This window comes from Microcaecilia unicolor, chromosome 1, assembly GCF_901765095.1.
Source record: "Microcaecilia unicolor chromosome 1, aMicUni1.1, whole genome shotgun sequence".
In the NCBI taxonomy this organism is placed as follows: Eukaryota; Metazoa; Chordata; class Amphibia; order Gymnophiona; family Siphonopidae; genus Microcaecilia; species Microcaecilia unicolor.
The window spans coordinates 579,994,865-580,014,338 of record NC_044031.1 but is presented as its reverse complement, the minus strand read 5'-3'; the positions used below and the strand labels follow the sequence as shown (position 1 = coordinate 580,014,338).

The 19,474-nt window shown below is 40.6% G+C and overlaps 1 protein-coding gene across 4 annotated transcripts in view; it reads left to right on the top strand.

The window, feature by feature from the left end:
- Positions 1 to 17,420, top strand: part of ZHX1 (zinc fingers and homeoboxes 1) — a 137,644-nt gene extending 120,224 nt beyond the window's left edge. For all 4 annotated transcript variants that reach the window (XR_003943796.1, XM_030218713.1, XM_030218704.1 and 1 more), the window contains one exon: positions 15,674 to 17,420. The gene's annotated coding sequence lies outside the window, so the exon portion shown is untranslated. The remainder of the gene's footprint in view (positions 1 to 15,673) is intronic.
- The last annotated feature ends 2,054 nt before the right edge of the window (positions 17,421 to 19,474 follow it).

Here is a 19,474-nt window from a genome sequence, read left to right as displayed (position 1 = left end):
TATCTCTGGACAGCCTTTAGTGGTTCATTTTATGAAAGGTTTGCTTTTGTCAAAGCCCCCGGTCAGACCTCCACCAGTGTCATGGGATCTCAATGTCGTTCTCACCCAGCTAATGAAAGCTCCTTTTGAGCCACTGAATTCCTGCTATCTGAAGTACTTGACCTGGAACGTCATTTCTTGGTGGCTGTTAACTTCAGCTCGTAGGGTCAGTGAGCTCCAAGCCTTGGTAGTCCATGCACCTTATGTTAAATTTCACCATAACAGAGTAGTCCTCCGCACTCACCCTAAGTTCTTGCCGAAGGTGGTGTCCGAGTTCCATCTGAACCAGTCAATTGTCTTGCCAACATTTTTCCCTGTCCACATACCTGCCCTGGCGAGGACAAGTTGCACACCTTGGACTGTAAGAGAGCATTGGCCTTTTACGTGGAGCGGACAAAGCTCTATAGACAGTCCGCCCAGTTGTTTATTTCTTTTGATCCCAACAGGAGTGGAGTTGCCATCGGAAAATGCACCATCTCTAATTGGCTGGCGGATTGCATTTCCTTCACTTACGCCCAAGCTGGGCTGACTTTAGAGGGTCATGTCACGGCTCATAATGTTAGAGCCGTGGCTGCGTCAGTGGCTCACTTGAAGTCAACCTCCACTGAAGAGATTTGCAAGGCTGCAACGTGGTCATCAGTCCACACATTCACATCTCACTACTGTCTTCAGCAGGATACCCGACGTGACAGTCGGTTTGGGCAGTCGGTGCTGCAGAATCTGTTCGGGGTTTAGAATCCAACTCCACCCTCCTAGGCCCATTTCTGTTGTGTTCCAGGTCGCACTGTCACCTAGTTGAGTTTGTTTTCAGGTCAATCTCTGTTACGTCCTCGCCGTTGCGAGGCCCAATTGACCAATGTTCTTTGTTTTTAGTGAGCCTGGGGGCAAGGGATACCCCATATGTAAGAATATTGAGCCTGGTTTAGTTTGAAGACAAAGGGTTGAAAGATAGTTCTTATCACCAGTAGTCCAATAACCATATATAGGGGGATGTTGGAATGATGCCGATAAGTGAACATGTATTTTATGACTTGACTTGTTCAAAATGTTCAAAAAATTTTCAATAAAAATTTGAAATATAAAAAAAAAAAAAGAATATTGAGCCTGCTTGTCCTTGGAGAAAATGAAGATACATACAGTACCTGTAGCAGGTATTCTCCGAGGACAGCAGGCTCAATTTTCTTACAAACCTCCCTCCTCCCCGTTGGAGTTGTTTTTCACTTATATTGTTTTACTTTTTATTAAACTGATCGCTGCATGTTCGCGTCGCGGGCGGGAAGCCACCTATGCATGCCCAGTGGGTCGGCCCACGCGACAGAATGTTCGGGAAGGTTGCAGAGCTTTGAAAGGTTTCTTCCGTCTCCTGGGCCATCGCGGATGACGACCCACATGTAAGAATATTGAGCCTGCTGTCCTCGGAGAATACCTGCTACAGGTACATATCGTCATTTTATGAGGTGCTCGGTATACCATGAGCAGCCAGATTGGTTTCTTCTCTTCTAGTTGGATTAAAAGAGATTCTGATTCATTTAGCTGGGGAATGGTGATTCTGCGCAGTTTGATTGTATCCCAAATCAGGACTGCTATCCCTCCACCCCATCTTCCTGGTCTTGGTTGGATGTTGGATAGTTAGGCATAGTTCAGCCAGCGTAAACCCCCTCTTTCATCTAGCCTGTTTTCACTCATCCTGAGATGTCAAGATGCTGTTCATGGATGACATCATGGATCACTCAGGATTTCTTAGCTTCTTATCTGGTATTCACCAGTCCTATAGTTCCAAGCGTGATCTAGGGGTGCTGGAAGTAGCTTTGGCAGTGAGGTGATCTTTTAAGTACTGTTATGTAGGTATTTGACCTCTTGCACTTTTGTCTTCTCTTTGGTTGGTGGGGATTATAGTTTCCTTTCCCATACACCACTGGGATCCCAGAGGTCTCTTGGTCTGCTGGGCTGAGGCACATTCTTTGTGTGAGAAGCTCCTTAGACAAATTTCACTGGGTGGTACTACAGTCCTAAAAGACTTTGAGGATCAGCAGTCTTACCAGTTGAAACTGTAGGATTAAAGGCTTTAAGTTAACAGGTCTGAGAGAACAGACCTTTTAAAGTTGTAAATTCAGACCAGGCCTGGGAGATCAAATGCTTCCAGTAGTAGAGAAACAAATGACTGTATTTTGCAATTCTGTGTGAATTTCTTTGGAGACTTAATGCAGAGGGGATTTATGGTGGACTAGTTTTAAGAAAATCAGAATCTTAAAAATAGTTATGTAGTTAACATTTCAACTCAGATTGCAGTTATTCACTTTGTGGTTTGTGGTCCTGATATCCTTGGATTTTTCTTTTGTTGTCTAGGAGGAGAGTTAAATGTAACTGTAGCTCCAGCTCAGATCACAGGATATGAGGAGAGTTGTTTGTAATATAAAGGGAAGATAAAAGTTTCCTTTCTGTAACAGTGGTTTTCCATAGTAGGGTAATGCAGCCATACTTCATGGTGATAGCCTATCATACAGTCTTATTTAGAATAATCGACCAAGTTAATTCAGATGACTGAAGATTTCTTAAATAAGTGTTTAACTTCTTTCAAAAACTCATATAATCGTGTTGAGATCTAATTTCAAGTGGTAAGACATTCCAAGTTAATGCTGCTTGGTATCCAAAGGTTTGAGCTAATTCTCTTTTCAATCTTATCCCTTTTGGATCAGGGAAATGTAGCAACAAATTTACACCCTGTCTGAATTGCTTAGAATAACTTGGTGGAGTGGGGGAGGGGGGGGGGGAACTCATGAGAACAAGAGATGCTTGACTTTGGAATATCTAAAGCAGCTTAATTTAAAAATTATTCTGCATTCTACAGGTAATCAATATAGTTTTAATAACAAAGGAGTGGCTTTTTCAAATTTACCTGCATGACATATTAATCTTGCTGAGGTATTTTGAAGAGTTTATAACTTAATACATTTTTGAACACAATCCATATTTTATAGTAATCAATTTGAGTCAAAATAGAAGCCTATGAAGTTGCTTTAACTTCCAAAATACCTTTTTAACTAACACATTAATCTGGTGATCCATTGAGAAAGAATAATGCTAATGATTAGCATGTGCTAAATGCTAAGAAGCCCATAGATATAAAATGGTCATCTTATCATTTAACATGTGCTAAATCCATTAGCACACCTTAGTAAATGAAACCCTTAATTTGTAATGTATATAGAATGTCAGGTTTTGAAATTTACATCTGCTGTCTTTATATTTTGCACAGTATGAGGGAACACATTATTGTTTTTCTGGTGTATTGAGTAGAAAGTCTGGCTGCTTGGGAGTTCAGTTTAATTTGTGTCCACATATTTCTGTTTTTAGTCTGTAGTTACATATTCTATATTTGGTGAGGGTTGATCTGCATTCTGTGTGTGTGTGGAAGAGACCAGGTATTCTGCTGTCACTGAATGCCTATGCAGGATCAATATGTACTAATCTGGCCTGTTTAGTTTTCCAGTAGGTGTACTGGTGTTATGTGAATGTGAGAGGAGGCATAATATCCCCATGGTGCTGACTTATTTCAGTTTAAAAAAATAAAATAAAAAAATACATATATATATATATATATATGCATGCTGCATTTGTATATTTATATTTATGTTTGCTTCATATTCAGTGTTTTAGGCTTGTGTGTGTTTTGAATAACCATAATTAATATGTATAAGATGTATGTATTCAAATGAATATGCTAATGTGCCCCCCCCCCTTCAAATGAAACAGTCAAACTATGCCCATGGTTGAAAGAGATGCGCCTTCTGTGTATTTATGATATGGAGGTATTTAAACATCTTCATCATGTCTCCCCTCTTCCACCTTTCTTACAAAGTTTATATATTGAGATTTATATTTCTTTTTGATGAAGACCACTGACCATTTTAGTAGCTGCCCTCTCGACCCTCTACATGCGGTCTCCAGAATTGTTCATAGTATTCTAAATGAGGTCTTATATTTATTTAATTATTTATTTGTTACATTTGTATCCCACATTTTCCCACCTATTTGCAGGCTCAATGTGGCTTACATAGTACCGTAAAGGCATTCGCCAATTCCGGTATGAAATTCCTCTCTCTATGCACGCAAGCATCTTTCAAGCTTTTCCCATCACCTTTTCTACCTCTTTGTTTATGTTTATTACACTTGATATACCGCCTTCACAAAAACCATGGTCAAAGTGGTTTACATAAGAATAAAAACAAGTAGAAAGCCACCTTACGATCATCACACCCAAGTCCTATTCCTCTTTCTTGCACAAAGGTTTTTCACCCCTTAAACTGTACATCAGCAATATCGCTTACAAAAAAAGTTAAAAAGAACTGGCTCAAGTACCGAACCTTGCAGCACACCACTGCTCCATTTGCCACTGCCCTTTGTCATCTTCCACTCAACCACGTTAAGGCCATTACCGAAGGCACTAAGTTTATCTATTAGTCATGTAGGTTGAACTGTGTCAAAAGCTTTGCTAAAATCTAAATATACTACATCCTAGCACTTTCCCTCAATCCAAATCTGTGGGCACCCAGTCAAAGAAGTTAATTAGATTTGTCTGACAAGACCTGCCTTTAGTGAAGCTATGCTGCCTCAGGTCCTATAATCTATTGGATTCCAGAAACCTCTTGGAACTCTCTACCTGTGTCACTTAGTTCAGAATTATCACATAACAAGTTTAGATCTTTATTAAAGGCTTACCTCTTTTCCCAGATCTTTTCAGGTATGTCAGTGGACTAGTGGCTTAGCGAATAGTACTTTTCCTTTCCCACCTTCCTATTTTCCATTTTCTTTTTTCCTCTACTACACCTTCCCTTTCACCATTGACAAATTGTTTTCTCTTCCCCAGCTTTTAGGCTTTCCTATTATGAATGGTGTCCTTTTTATCATTTTCTGATGAATATTGTACACCGCTTTAATTTGTTGTGAAAGGCAGTATATTAAAAGTGTAATAAACATAAACATTCTCTGTTTTAAAAATGTTTCCATTGATAGTGAAACAAACTGATAATAATTGTGGGACAATCAATAGTAATAGAGATAATAAAGGACAGTGGAATAAAGAGTGCAATATCATCAGCATAACTGTGGTAATGATAACTTGGTTAGCTAAAATTTTACCCAAAGATTTCAAGCAGATGTTAAACAAAATGGGTGAAAGTGGGGAACCCTGCAGAACCCCACAATTTGCCTACACTGGTTTAGTTAGTCCCATCTTCATTAGGAGTAGTCTAATGGGTTAGTGCAATGGCCTGAGAACCAGGGGAACTGGATTCATTTCCCACTGCAACTTCTTGTGACTTGGCACGTCATTTAACCCTCCATTGTCCCAGGTACAAAACACTTACAGAATAGATGCCCATATATAATATGTAAACTGCTTTGATTGTAACCACAGAAAGGTGGTATATCAAACCTCATCCTCGTTCCTCTTTCACTCCATAAACTCTTGTAGTTAAGAAAACCTCTAAATTATTCCTAAACCATTACAGTAGTTGGCCCATAATACCAGGGTCATCTATCATCTAACTCTTTCAAAAAGTACAAAGACTAGCCAGCTTATTTTCGAAGGAGAAGGGCGGCCATCTTCCGACACAAATCGGCATAATCAAAAGCCGATTTTGGCCGACTTCAACTGCTTTCCATCGCAGGGAACGGCCAAAGTTCAAGGGGGCGTGCCGGCAGTGTACCGAAGGCGGGACAGGGGCGTGGTTAAGAGATGGGCGTCCTTGACCGATAATGGAAAAAAGAAGGGCGGTCCTGACGAGCATTTGGCCGGCTTTACTTGGTCCCTTTTTGTTCATGACCAAGCCTTGAAAAGGTGCCCGAACTGACCAGATGACCACCGGAGGGAATCGGGGATGACCTCCCCTTACTCCCCCAGTGGTCACCAACCCCCACCCACCCAAAAAAATTAAACATTTTTTTTGCCAGCCTCTATGCCAGCCTCAAATGTCATACCCAGCTCCATCACATCAGTATGCAGGTCCCTGGAGCAGTTTTTAGTGGGTACTGCAGTACACTTCAGGCAGGCGGACCCAGACCCATCCCCCCCTACCTGTTACACTTGTGGTGGTAAATGGGAACCCTCCAAAATCCACCAGAAACCCACTGTACCCACATCTAGGTGCCCCCCATTACCCTTTAAGGGCTATGGTAGTGTTGTACAGTTGTGGGCGGTTGGTTTTGGGGGGCTCAGCACCCAAGGTAAGGGAGCTATGCACCTGGGGGCAATTTGTGAAGTCCACTGCAGTGCCCCCTAGGGTGCCCGGTTGGTGTCCTGACATGTGAGGGGGACCAGTGCACTACAAATGCTGGCTCCTCCCACGACCAAATGGCTTGGATTTGGCCGGTTTTGAGATGACTGCCATTAGTTTCCATTATAGGCGAAAACCAATATCGGCCATCTCTGAGGGCGGCCCAAATGATGAGATTTGGCCGTCCCCGACCATATTATCAAAACGAAAGATGGCCGCCCATCTTTTTTGGATAATACGGTTGGGGACGCCGCTTTACGGGGCCGGCCTTAGAGATGGGCGCCCCCGTTTGATTATGCCCCTCTAGGGGACACTCAATGAAGTTATATGGAAATACTTTTAAAACAAATAGGAGAAAATATTTTTTCATTCAAAGAATAATTAAACTCTAACTCTTTGTTGGATGATGTAGTAACAGCGGTTAGCATATCTGAGTTTAAAAAAGGTTTGGACAAGTTTCTGGAGGAAACGTCCATAGTCTGCTATTGAAACCTACATGGGGAAACTACTGCTTGCCCTGGGATTGGTAACGGAATGTTGCTACTATTTGGGTTTCTGCCAAGGTACTTGTGACCTGGATTGGCCACTGCTGGAAACAGGATACTGGGCTAGATGGACCATTGGTCCTGACCCAGTATGGCTGTTTGTATGTTTTAATGTATCATTCTTGATAAATGCTGATGTCAAATCAGATTCCAAAAGTATGGCTTGCTATCTCTTTGCCAAAAGCATTCTCAATGTAAAGTCCACTAAAAAGTGATCAGACCAAGGGACCAGAATCCTATTGCATACCAGGATATCTTGAGAATTACCTTCCATAGAGGCCAAAATGATGACCTTTTTCATGGGATTGTCAAAAATGTTGATAATTTGAAACCAAGTAATTCCAGAACATGTTTAAAATCAGTAATGTTTAAATCTAAGTTATTCCAAGTGAATATTTACATCTCCTAAACCTCACTGGATGTTGAAAAATAAAGTCAAATAGATCAGATTGAACATCAGAGCATTTGTGGGCAATAGGTCAAAAATACAACCTAACTGATCTTTCAAGGTACCATCTGAGATACCTAATAGTAAAATGTCCAAATTATATTTTTGTAATTTGGATCACGTTTAAAAAGCCTTTTATGAATTAGTGCAACACCAGCACCACCTCTCTTGTCCACTTTTGATTGATGAAATAGTTTGTAACCTGGGGACTGATGTTTAACAACAGGTGATCATATATGGTTGGTTAACCAGATTTGTGTTAGAAATGTAAATCTAGGTTATCTCCTATTAAGTCATAAATATATTTTTCACATTTGTAGCCCACCTATTAACTAGGCAGGTTACAATAAAGCATGCACATTTATTGAAGTCTTATTACAAACAGACTTTTCATTTATGCACATATTGACTAGTGTCTTCTGACAGCTGCATGTGGTGTTAACTGTTAGTCACTAATAGTGCTAACTGCAAACACATTGCTAAAATTATAGTAATACACAGTTATACTACCAATAACTGTCGTAATAGCTAGAAACAACACATAGAAACAATTGAAAGAGACTCAGAGAAACATGCCTTCCCTATTCTGGAAAGGTTCAATAAATTGCCTCAGATTTCATGACCTTTCTATGCACCCCTTTTGACCTTTTCCTGCACTCCTTGGGGGTGTAGGTACCACTAATTAGAAACCCCTGAGGTAGATCTATGGCTGTGTTAGTTCAGCCAGGAGGCTTCTGTGGTTATGTAATTGGTTGGCAGATACAGCTTTGAAGACTTGATTTAGCAGGCTTCCTTTCCAGGAGAAGCTACTGTTTGATAAGGATTTGAAGAAGATAGTGAAAGACTTTATAGAAGTGCAACCTGAAAAGCTTCCAAAAGACAAGGTACAGAACCCCTCTCAGGTGGTGCAGGGAAGGTCTAGATTCAGTGAAGATGCTACCACCCTGGCAAAACAGCTTTTCCACAGCATTCATATCTCCAGAGCAGAATGGCTTCTTTTTGTTTTGATTGCAAGAAAGGTTCCCAGGGACAAAAAGTCAGCAGGAACTTCCAGAGGGCCACCATGAGATGTGAGAGGTTCATGCCTCAGCAGAGCAGATGGGGATATTTTTCAAGAAGTGAACCTGTATCACTTCCAACCAGTTTTCCCACCACCTCACAAACACATATCTTCTCTCTGGTTTGCACCAGCTAAAAGGGCAGTGGTGATGACCACTTTGGAAAGATTGCTAGAGTAGTAGTCCATGAACAAGAGTGGAGAAAAGGATTGTACTGCATTTACTTTGTGGTGATAAAGAAGGAAGGCTCCTTCCAGCTCATTCTCGACTTGAAAGAGGTCTCAGGGTCATGCAGTTTCAGGATGGAGACTTTGCATTTGTGATGTTCACAGGAGAGTTCCCCGCAGCTTTGAATCTCAAAGAGGCATATTTACACATTTCAATTTGGAGTCCACATCAGAAATACCAGAGATTCTTCATCCAGGATCAGCACTACCAGTTTCATTCTCTTTCCTTCTTAGCTGGCTACAGCCCCTCATACCTATTTCAAGGTTATAATGATAGACGCTACAGTACTTTGCAGAGAGATGCTCACAGTTCACTTGTATTTGGATGATTGGTTCATCAGAAAGAAGACAAAGGAGGAGAGCCAATGGACTACTACCTGGGTAATTCAATTACTTCAGTCCCTGTGATGGATAATTGGAGCCGCCGCAATGCATAGAATATCTGGGAGTGCTTTTTGACATCTGCCTGGCTAAAGTTTTCTTGCTCAAGCAAAGAATTTTAAAGCACCAAGCTCAAGTTCAGGTCATTGCAATTCAGAAAATGCCTCGGGTTTGGGATTATGTGCAAGTTCTAGGATTCATGGCACTAGCTTTGGATCTAGTTCCTTGGACTTGTGCTTATATGTGACCCCTGCAGTCCTGTCTTCTAAGTTGGTGGTTGCTGCAACATCAGACTTACTAATTCCACCTACCTTGGTTATCAGAAGCCAGAACCAGTGTGCACTGATGGTTGAATTCTCAAAATCTGGCAAGAGGGATGTCCTTGGATTTTGGATGCAAGTCCTCAGGGGATTCAGTGTCTAGACCAGATGGTTCAGGGCTGCTGGACAATGGCTGAGTCATTATGGAAACTGGGACTATATGGAAGGTGTTGTGGGCTTTCCAGTTCTTGGTGCAGGACAAGGCAATTAGTGTTTCTGACAATGCTGAAGAGTAGTAAATCACCGGGACCTGATGGTATTCATCCCAGAGTATTAATAGAACTAAAAAATGAACTTGCGGAGCTACTGTTAGAAATATGCAATCTGTCCCTAAAATCGAGTGTAGTACCGGAAGACTGGAGGGTAGCCAATGTTACTCCGATTTTTAAGAAGGGTTCCAGAGGAGATCCGGGAAATTATAGACCGGTGAGTCTGACGTCGGTGCCGGGCAAGATGGTGGAGGCTATTATTAAGAATAAAATTGCAGAGCATATACAAAAACATGGACTGATGAGACAAAGTCAGCACGGATTTAGTGAAGGGAAGTCTTGCCTCACCAATCTAATGCATTTTTTTGAGGGGGTAAGCAAACATGTGGACAATGGGGAGCCGGTTGATATTGTATATCTGGATTTTCAGAAGGCGTTTGACAAAGTGCCGCACGAAAGACTCCTGAAGAAATTGCAGAGTCATGGAATCGGAGGTAGGGTATTATTATGGATTAAGAACTGGTTGAAAGATAGGAAGCAGAGAGTAGGATTGCGTGGCCAGTATTCTCAGTGGAGGAGGGTAGTTAGTGGGGTCCCGCAGGGGTCTGTGCTGGGTCCGTTGCTTTTTAATGTATTTATAAATGACCTAGAGATGGGAATAACTAGTGAGGTAATTAAATTCGCCGATGACACAAAATTATTCAGGGTCGTCAAGTCGCAGGAGGAATGTGAACGATTACAGGAGGACCTTGCGAGACTGGGAGAATGGGCGTGCAAGTGGCAGATGAAGTTCAATGTTGACAAGTGCAAAGTGATGCATGTGGGTAAGAGGAACCCGAATTATAGCTACGTCTTGCAAGGTTCCGCGTTAGGAGTTACGGATCAAGAAAGGGATCTGGGTGTCGTCGTCGATGATACGCTGAAACCTTCTGCTCAGTGTGCTGCTGCGGCTAGGAAAGCGAATAGAATGTTGGGTGTTATTAGGAAGGGTATGGAGTCCAGGTGTGCGGATGTTATAATGCCGTTGTATCGCTCCATGGTGCGACCGCACCTGGAGTATTGTGTTCAGTACTGGTCTCCGTATCTCAAAAAAGATATAGTAGAATTGGAAAAGGTACAGCGAAGGGCGACGAAAATGATAGTGGGGATGGGACGACTTTCCTATGAAGAGAGGCTGAGAAGGCTAGGGCTTTTCAGCTTGGAGAAGAGACGGCTGAGGGGAGATATGATAGAAGTGTATAAAATAATGAGTGGAATGGATCGGGTGGATGTGAAGCGACTGTTCACGCTATCCAAAAATACTAGGACTAGAGGGCATGAGTTGAAGCTACAGTGTGGTAAATTTAAAACGAATCGGAGAAAATTTTTCTTCACCCAACGTGTAATTAGACTCTGGAATTCGTTGCCGGAGAACGTGGTACGGGCGGTTAGCTTGACGGAGTTTAAAAAGGGGTTAGATAGATTCCTAAAGGACAAGTCCATAGACCGCTATTAAATGGACTTGGAAAAATTCTGCATTTTTAGGTATAACTTGTCTGGAATGTTTTTACGTTTGGGGAGCGTGCCAGGTGCCCTTGACCTGGATTGGCCACTGTCGGTGACAGGATGCTGGGCTAGATGGACCTTTGGTCTTTCCCAGTATGGCACTACTTATGTACTTATGTACTTATGCCACAAGTGATAGAAGAGTTTGGCAGGAGCATTGAAAGACGCTATGGTGTTTCAGTGGGCAGAGAGATCCTTACCCCCTATCCTTATCAGCAGTGCACATAGCAGAGTCTGAGAACATTTAGCTGGTCTTTTTAAGCAGACACACTAGATCCAGGAGAATGGGAGTTGTTGAAGAGGGCCTTCACCATGATCACAAAATGGTAGGATTTCTCTGTGGTGGATTTGATGGCATTCAACTGGAGTGCCAAAGTACCTCTCTTTTTCAGTTGGAGGAAAGAGCAAGAGTCAGCAAGATTGGATGCCCTGCTACAGAAGTGGCCTCAAACAGGCATGTTGTATGTCTTTTCCCCCTTGGCCCCTCTTAGGTTTCTTGTTAAAGAACGTGTAATTCAACTCTGGAATTCATTGCCAGAGAATGTAGTAAAAGCAGTTAGCTTAGCGGGGTTTTAAAAATGTTTGGCTAGCTTCCTAAAAGAAAAGACCATAAACTTGGGGAAAATCCACTGCTTATTTCTAGGATAAGCAGCATAAAGTGTATTGTACTGTTGGGATCTTGCCAGGTACTCATAACCTGGATTGGCCACTGTTGGAAACAGGATGTTGGGCTTGATGGACCTTCAGTCTGTCCCAGTATAGCAGTACTTATGAAGGTAGTATCTCATTAAGGATTGGTGATTCTGATGGCACAAGATTGGCCCAGGTGCTCATGGTATGTGGACTTGATTCATTTACAGATGGGGAGAATCTGAAACTTCCATAAGGAAGAGGTCTTTACCAAGGGCCAGCAATCGTGGATAGCCACTGTTGTGTTGTGACCTGGCCCTTGAGAGAGCACATCTGAGACACAAAGATTAGGTAGACACAATGATTCTAACTCACTCACAGATGAGGAAACAGTCTGCACCATTTGCTTACTCTAGAATTTGGAGAGTTTTTGAGTCATGTTATGCTGAAAGGGGACTTTTCTCCATTCCGAGTGTCGATAATCCAAATATTGTTCTTTTTACAGGATAAACTCCAAAACGGTTTAGACTTGGCCTCCTTAAGGGTTCAAGTGGCAATAGTCGCTTGCTACCATTCTCGCTTTGCTAATCCCCTGTCCAGATATTGCTCATTTTCTCAAAGGCATTGTGCAGTATGTCCTCCATTACATCATGTAGTTCCAGCCTAGAATCTGTTTGGTTTTGCAGGTTCTTTGAACCTCTGAAGAAAGTTTCCTTAAAGGACCTTATTTTAAAAGCAGTGTTTTTTTGTTGCTATTTCTTCAGCCAGAAGGATATTGAAAGTTGCAAGCCCTATTCTGCCTATTCTTTCTGTTTTACAGAAGAAGGAATTTTTGATTAAGGTGGTTCCCTCCTTTTTTCCAAAAGTGGTATCAGCCTTCCATGTTAACCAGGTGGTTGAGTTGCCTTCATTATGTTGGGAGGATTGGGGGAGTGATTTTAAGGTTTTCATAGATCAGACTGTCTATACATTTTAGTTGCTTACAGAAAGCTAGATCTTCTTGTTTCTGATGCAGTGCCAAGGGCTGGAAATTCTGTATTCTAGGACAGGAGTGTGAAACTGCAGTACTAGAGGGCCCACCAATCCAGTCAAGTTTCAGAATTTCCCTTACAGAGATCAACAGGTATATCCTGAAAACATGACTGATTTGTGGCCTTCTGCCACTGCTTTAGTAACCAAAGAGGCAAAAGCTCAGTCTTTTGTATTTGCAATATGGCTTGGAATCAATTGTAATGACTGTTTTATTTTATTGGGATTTATTAACCACCTTTATGAGGAGATTCACCCAAGGCAGTGTATAGTTTAACATAAAACTTACAATTTTGTTAACTGCATAACAATAGTAAATAACAATAGTAAAATAACCAAGAATAAACATAAATACAATAAATGAGGTAAACTTGAAAGCAATAAATTGAAACCTAATACTAGAACTACCATGAAACAGTATCAAAAATATACACATTTAACAGCACTGGAATTCAAATATAATACAATGCTAGCATGATATTAATGATATACCTAATAAGCATGCATTAGAACATTCAACTAACATAGATATGATGCTAAAGATTTTCTACTATACGGCTTACCATATAGCTGAGGGACCAAGAGGAGATATATGATGGGAACAAGATGCGTGGTACAGAGTCGGGATAATTTGATGGTTCGCTAAACTCAAAGCATGTTCTTTATATAGTTAAGCAAGATATGAGGAACTGATCTAAGTTACAGTGTGTGTAGCAAGCTAATCCAGGTGCACGAGTGCATAATCAGTCACCCTATGTATTAAAGGCTTTGGAGAAGAGCCAGGCTTTAGTCTCGAGTTATATGTAGCCCCTCTAGGAACAAATTCCAGAACATGGGGCTACTCCTGAGAAGGCTCGCTGGCAGGTAATCACATTGTACAATTTCTTTTGACGAAGATACAGATAGTGTTGATCCTTTAGAGGACCTTAGAAGTCTTAAAGGTGTGTAAAGGGCTAACTTATTATTTTAAGTACTCTGGCCCATTTTGTCTGAGGACCTTGAAAATCAAATGTAGAGTTTTAAGTTTAGCCCTGTAAGGTACTGGTGGCCAGTGTAGCTTTTGCAGGAAGGGTGTGATGTGGCCATTCCACTTGCAGCCTTCTATCAGTCTGCTTCATCATTCTGAATTAGTTAGAGCTGATACAAACTCTTTTTGGTTTGGCCAGTGTACATGGCATTACAGAAGTCTAGTCATGATGTTATCATGGCATGGATCACTGTAATCAGACTCGTCTTTTCAATATATGGAGAGAGATTTTGTAGCTGCATGCTTGCAGGAAGAGGTTGACTGAATTTCAGTTTCTGCTTCTGTGCTGAAACCAGCCTGAAATCTGGGTTTAGCCATGCTTCTGTTTTGGCTGAAAATGGGGATTGGTCCTGCTTGTTCCAATCTCAAAATGGCTGCCGGGACCTCCTATGGCAGTCATTTTGACTACGGAGTCAGCATTGGCAAGAATGACTCGGTATTGCTCCTGCCCCATAGAGACCACAAGACCTTGAGGGCTTCTAAAGGTATGCCCAGGGAGGACCTATGGGTGGTGGGAGGGTGGAGCATGTGGTCAGGGGGGTGACCTGGGGAGACCTGCTGTCTGCCAGATGGGGGGGGGGGGGGGGGACAGTTTCAGTCGAAACAGAGTGGCAGATTTGGTTTCAAGCAAAACCAAGGATCCTGGTTTCAGTCACCCTGTACTTACAGGCACAATCTGTAGAACAGATTCTTTTCTCTAACTATAAAGTGGTTCTTTTTCCAATTTCAAACATTCTGTTGTTTTAAATTGTGTTTCTTCATAACTACTGTACTTAAGTGTGACTCGTCTTGAATTACTGAGAAAGTCCTCCCTTCTATATTATTGTATATCAGTGATTCATATTTTAAATTTAAAGTACTTATAAACTGTGATCATATAAGAAGTAATTCTTAATAGATTGCCTGATGTTAGGTGCCAGAATGATGCATGTTAAGAACAGATTCTATAATAGCATTTACATACACAACTGCCATTCTAGAATACTAGCATAAGTGAACATGCTCAGAAAATACTGAAGAGACCAACCGGGGTTATATACCCTAGGTCATTACTCCAATTTCTCAGTCATCGCATGCAATGTTTACCATTGATTGTCCCAAAAATACAGTGCTATCGAAAAATATCTTTCTTTCTATCTATCTATATGGGTGTGTGTGTGGGTGGGTGTATCACACTCTGAATACTTCCCAAGTGATCATTAAAAAAAATACAGTTCATGAAATACGCAATGCCTTAAACAGTGCTTGCAAATACACTTAACTTTGAAGAAGGTGCAGGGTCTCAACACGGACTGTGTTTCACCATAGGCTGCTTCAGGAAACCCAAAAGTCCAACTCTATTGTAGAACTGGGACTCATTTTCAAAGCACTTAGACATACAAAGTACCATAGTAATCTATGGTACTTTATGTGTCTAAGTGCTTTGAAAGTGAGCCCCCTGATCTGTTATTCTAACATAGTTAATGTTTATTTGGACTGTAGGCAGTTAGGTGTGTAAATGCTAGTATTCTATAACCCATACATATAACTGCCTGACATACCCCTGACCCCCCAGATCCACGCCCTCTGTGGAATTACGCATTCTGGAATTTGAGCGTGCAACTTATAGAATATTGACTAAGAGCAGTTTTGCGCGTAACCAATTAATACCAATTATAGCCAATGATTGGTTAAGCTCAGTTTGCATCTAATAAATCTATTAAGTTATGCACACAACTGACCTTATTCTATAAATTGTGTGTTAGACAGAAATTTGGGCACACAACTTTCTAGAATTAGAGGAATTGTGTGCAGCCATTTTCATATTAGGATGATGAATAGAAATGAACAGTAGAAAGCAGGTAAATGCATGGTATAATTTATTAACTATGAAATGTTTTTAACCATAAACAAGGATTTTTTTTCTCACATTTAACTGATGCATATTTTCCCTTTAATAGTTGTCCAAAGGGATGAAGAGGAGCAGCTGTAAAGTGTGAAATATCTGATTTACTGTGAAATGGGCCTATCCTTCACGAAACCAAGTGGTCTATGAATGCACATGCAGAACACACAAACCACCCCTTGGAGTAAAAGGAATTAACCTTAAGTGTTGTGCCAAAGTTAACATTTGGAGGAATTTCTACATTGTAAATAGAATATTGTTGAAAAGAACTTGAAGAATTCACATTTTATTACATTTTTACTCTATTACATTGTGACAGAAACCTGCTGTCATAGCTAGACCTATTTTGAGGGGGGTTCAATGACCACTAGATTTAAAGTCCTCTTATATTTTGTCTAGCTCAGTACGTTCTAGTAAGATAGGCTTTATTGCCTGTGTTCTTTGATACGTGATTAAGCTTATAGCTTTGAGTGACCAAACATTTTACAGAGTAAAAGTTCTTAGAACAGTAATTTAATTGATCATTCTATGTGTTTTATTTATCAGGCTCTGCACATACCTTGAAATTTATTGCACACACTGGATAGAAGTTAAACTCTACTGTATAAAAATCTGCAACCTTCTTAGAAAAATTGTAGCCTTGATAGGCTTTGTTGTATTATGAACCCCGTGTTCTTGGAATTTTCAAGTTACAAGTCAGAGGTGGTTCTGTTTTGCAAAATCGCATTGATGTTTGTACAGTAATAGATATTATAATTAAGCAAGGAGGAGGGAAAAGCAAGTGAATATATACATTCGTTCATCCTACGTCTCTGCAACATATTTCTTACTAAAACTGATGAAACCAAATTAATGCAGTAGATTACTTCTCTTAAAATGCAGGTTTTGATAATCATGTATTATTGGGACAAGGGAAAATTATTTTGAATTACATATCAGTATAGCATTTTCTATTTTAAACAAATGTTATCAGACATTCTAAAATATTGACAGAAAATAGGTCTGTACTGATATATAATTTTTGTTAGCAGTTTTGACAGGTTAGAAAATTACAAATTAATGTAAAGTCTGTTACTATGTGTTTATTGAGCGAAACATCTTTTAATGGCTATAGGACCTTTTATTGTAATTAATAACTTTCTTCAGAGAAGAAATATAGATTAAAGTAGTATGTTCATTTAAAAAATTAGTTTCTGTACAGAAAGTTCTGGTTTGGCCACTTTATTTTACATGTTATTGGTATATCACAAAAATGTCAGCTATTGAAAAAAAGTTACTGAAGAGCCTTGAGATATGCATGCTGCTTTATTTTTTATTTTTGCCTTATATTGATATTTTTTACAAAGACATTAATCTTGCGTGTATTTTGTCCCTTTCATTTTTCATACTACTGTCAGCTACTTTTTTACAATGTAAAGTATGCAGAAGTTCAGTGTTTTTCTTTATCATGCTTTACAGCACTTAGTACTGTAATGTTTAAATTTCTCTTTTTAACCATTGTTTATTGTACTCTTAATTCTACTTGACATTAGGGATTTTATGGTAGTATCCTTTATGGTTAAAAATTACTTTTTTTTGTGCTTCACATATGGTAAAAGGAAGCCTCTGACTATATTTATATCTGTCTCCAATGCAATAATGTGTTAACCATCCATCGTTGTAAATACTTCTTACCTGTGTATTTTTTTTATTTCCAGGCTCATTGCTGATACTGTTTGCTATCTTGAACTATTTATTTGCCAGAGCACAAGCAAAAAAATATCTGCCTCATGTGGTTGATTTGTTCTTATATAATAAAGGTTGGCATTCAGTAGTATTTTTAGCAAATTTCTACTGTTTATTTTATTGGGATTTATTAACCGCCTTTATGAAGAGATTCACCCTGTGTTCAGATGTTCTCTGTGTCTTCTTTGTCTCATGGCAAAACTGATGTTCTCTATGATATTCTGGGGTCCTTTTACTAAGGTGTGCTGAAAAATTGCCTGCGGTAGTGTAGACACGTGTTTTGGGCCCGAGCAAAATTATTTTTTAGCGCACCTACAAAAAACTATCTTTTTTTTTTTTTTTTTTTTTTTTTTTGCTGAGAACAGATGTGCAGCAAAATGAAAATTCGGCACATGTCCATTTTGGGTCTGAGACCTTACCGCAAGCCATTGATCTAGCGGTAAGGTCTCACGTGGTAACCGGATGGTAGTGGTCTACATGCGTCACATGCCAGAAAATAAAAAATATTTTTCAGATGTGCGTAGCGGACACACGCCAAAATTGAAATTACTGCAAGGGCCACATGATAACCGGGCGGTAACTCCAATTTAGCGCACGTAGGCGCCTATGCAGCTTAGTAAAAGGGCCCCTCTGTTTGCGATTGGACCTTGAGCTTTCTTTTAAAACAACGCATTACACAGTTGCCCACTATCGGTATACATCTAACTCTAAGACTCTGAGGCAGGCGCTCCAACGCTGAAACACAGTGGCCTGTCGAGTCTTTTAGGTGTAATAAACTAACTCTGTATACAAGGATCTTCTGTCTTCCTCACTTCTTTGGAAGGACCATCCCTTTTGCACCCTACTCCTTGGTTCTCTACATGATCCCTTCATAGAGATTAGTGTTCCTCCACTTTAAGTGGTTGATTTCTCACTGTATTACTACATATGTGCCTACTGTGCTGTCAGCTAGTTTCCATGGCAGGGCTGGTGCTATGGTTTCTGGCGCCCTCCTGCAGCCTATTAGTCGGCGCCCCTACCATCCAGTGGTGGGATCACTATGAGGCTTATTTTCGAAAGAGAAGGGCGCCCATCTTTCGACACAAATCGCAAGATGGGCGTCCTCACAGGGTTGCCCAAATCGGCATAATTGAAAGCCGATTTTGGGCATCCTCAACTGCTTTCCGTCACGGGGATGACCAAAGTTCCCTGGGGCATGTTGGAAGCATAGCGAAGGCAGGACTGGGGCTTACTTAACACATGGGCATCCTCGGCTGATACTGTTCTCTTCCTGTCTCACAAAACTTGAAAATTCTTGGAGTTACCATTGACCGAAACCTCACTCTTGATACCTATGTGAAGAACACTACAAAAAAGATGTTTTACTCCATGTGGAAACTCAAAAGAGTAAAACCCTTTCTTCCCAAGATACATCTTCCGTACCCTGGTACAGTCAATGGTAATAAGTCATCTGGACTACTGCAACGCATTGTACGCTGGCTGCAAAGAACAGACTATCAAAAAAACTCCAAACAGCCCAGAATACTGCCGCCAGACTCATATTTGGAAAAACGAAATATGAAAGTGCAAACCCCCTAAGAGAGAAACTACACTGGCTCCCACTTAAAGAACGCATCGCGTTCAAGATCTGCACGATTGTACACAAAATCATTCACACAGAGGCCCCAAGCTACATGCTAAACCTTGTGGACCTACCCCCCAGAAACACCACAAGATCATCCTGCAAATTTCTCAACCTGCACTTCCCCAGCTGTAAAGGACTAAAATACAAGTTGATGCATGCCACTATCTTCTCTTACATGAGCACGCAGCTATGGAATGCATTACCTACAGACCTGAAAACAATCAACGAAACAACTATCTTTCGCAAATCTCTGAAGACCTACTTCTTCAATAAAGTCTACAATGAGAACCTACAACCTCACTAATCCACCTCATCCAACCCACTCAGTTATGAAAGCCCACCTTTTATACCTACCCTAATTACTCCCTTCCTTCTTTCTTCCTTTACTTAATCTCTGCACATTACTAAATGTACCTGATATCCTGTAATGACAATGTTAATAAAACTATGTAAGCCACATTGAGCCTGCAAATAGGTGGGAAAATGTGGGATACAAATGCAATAAAT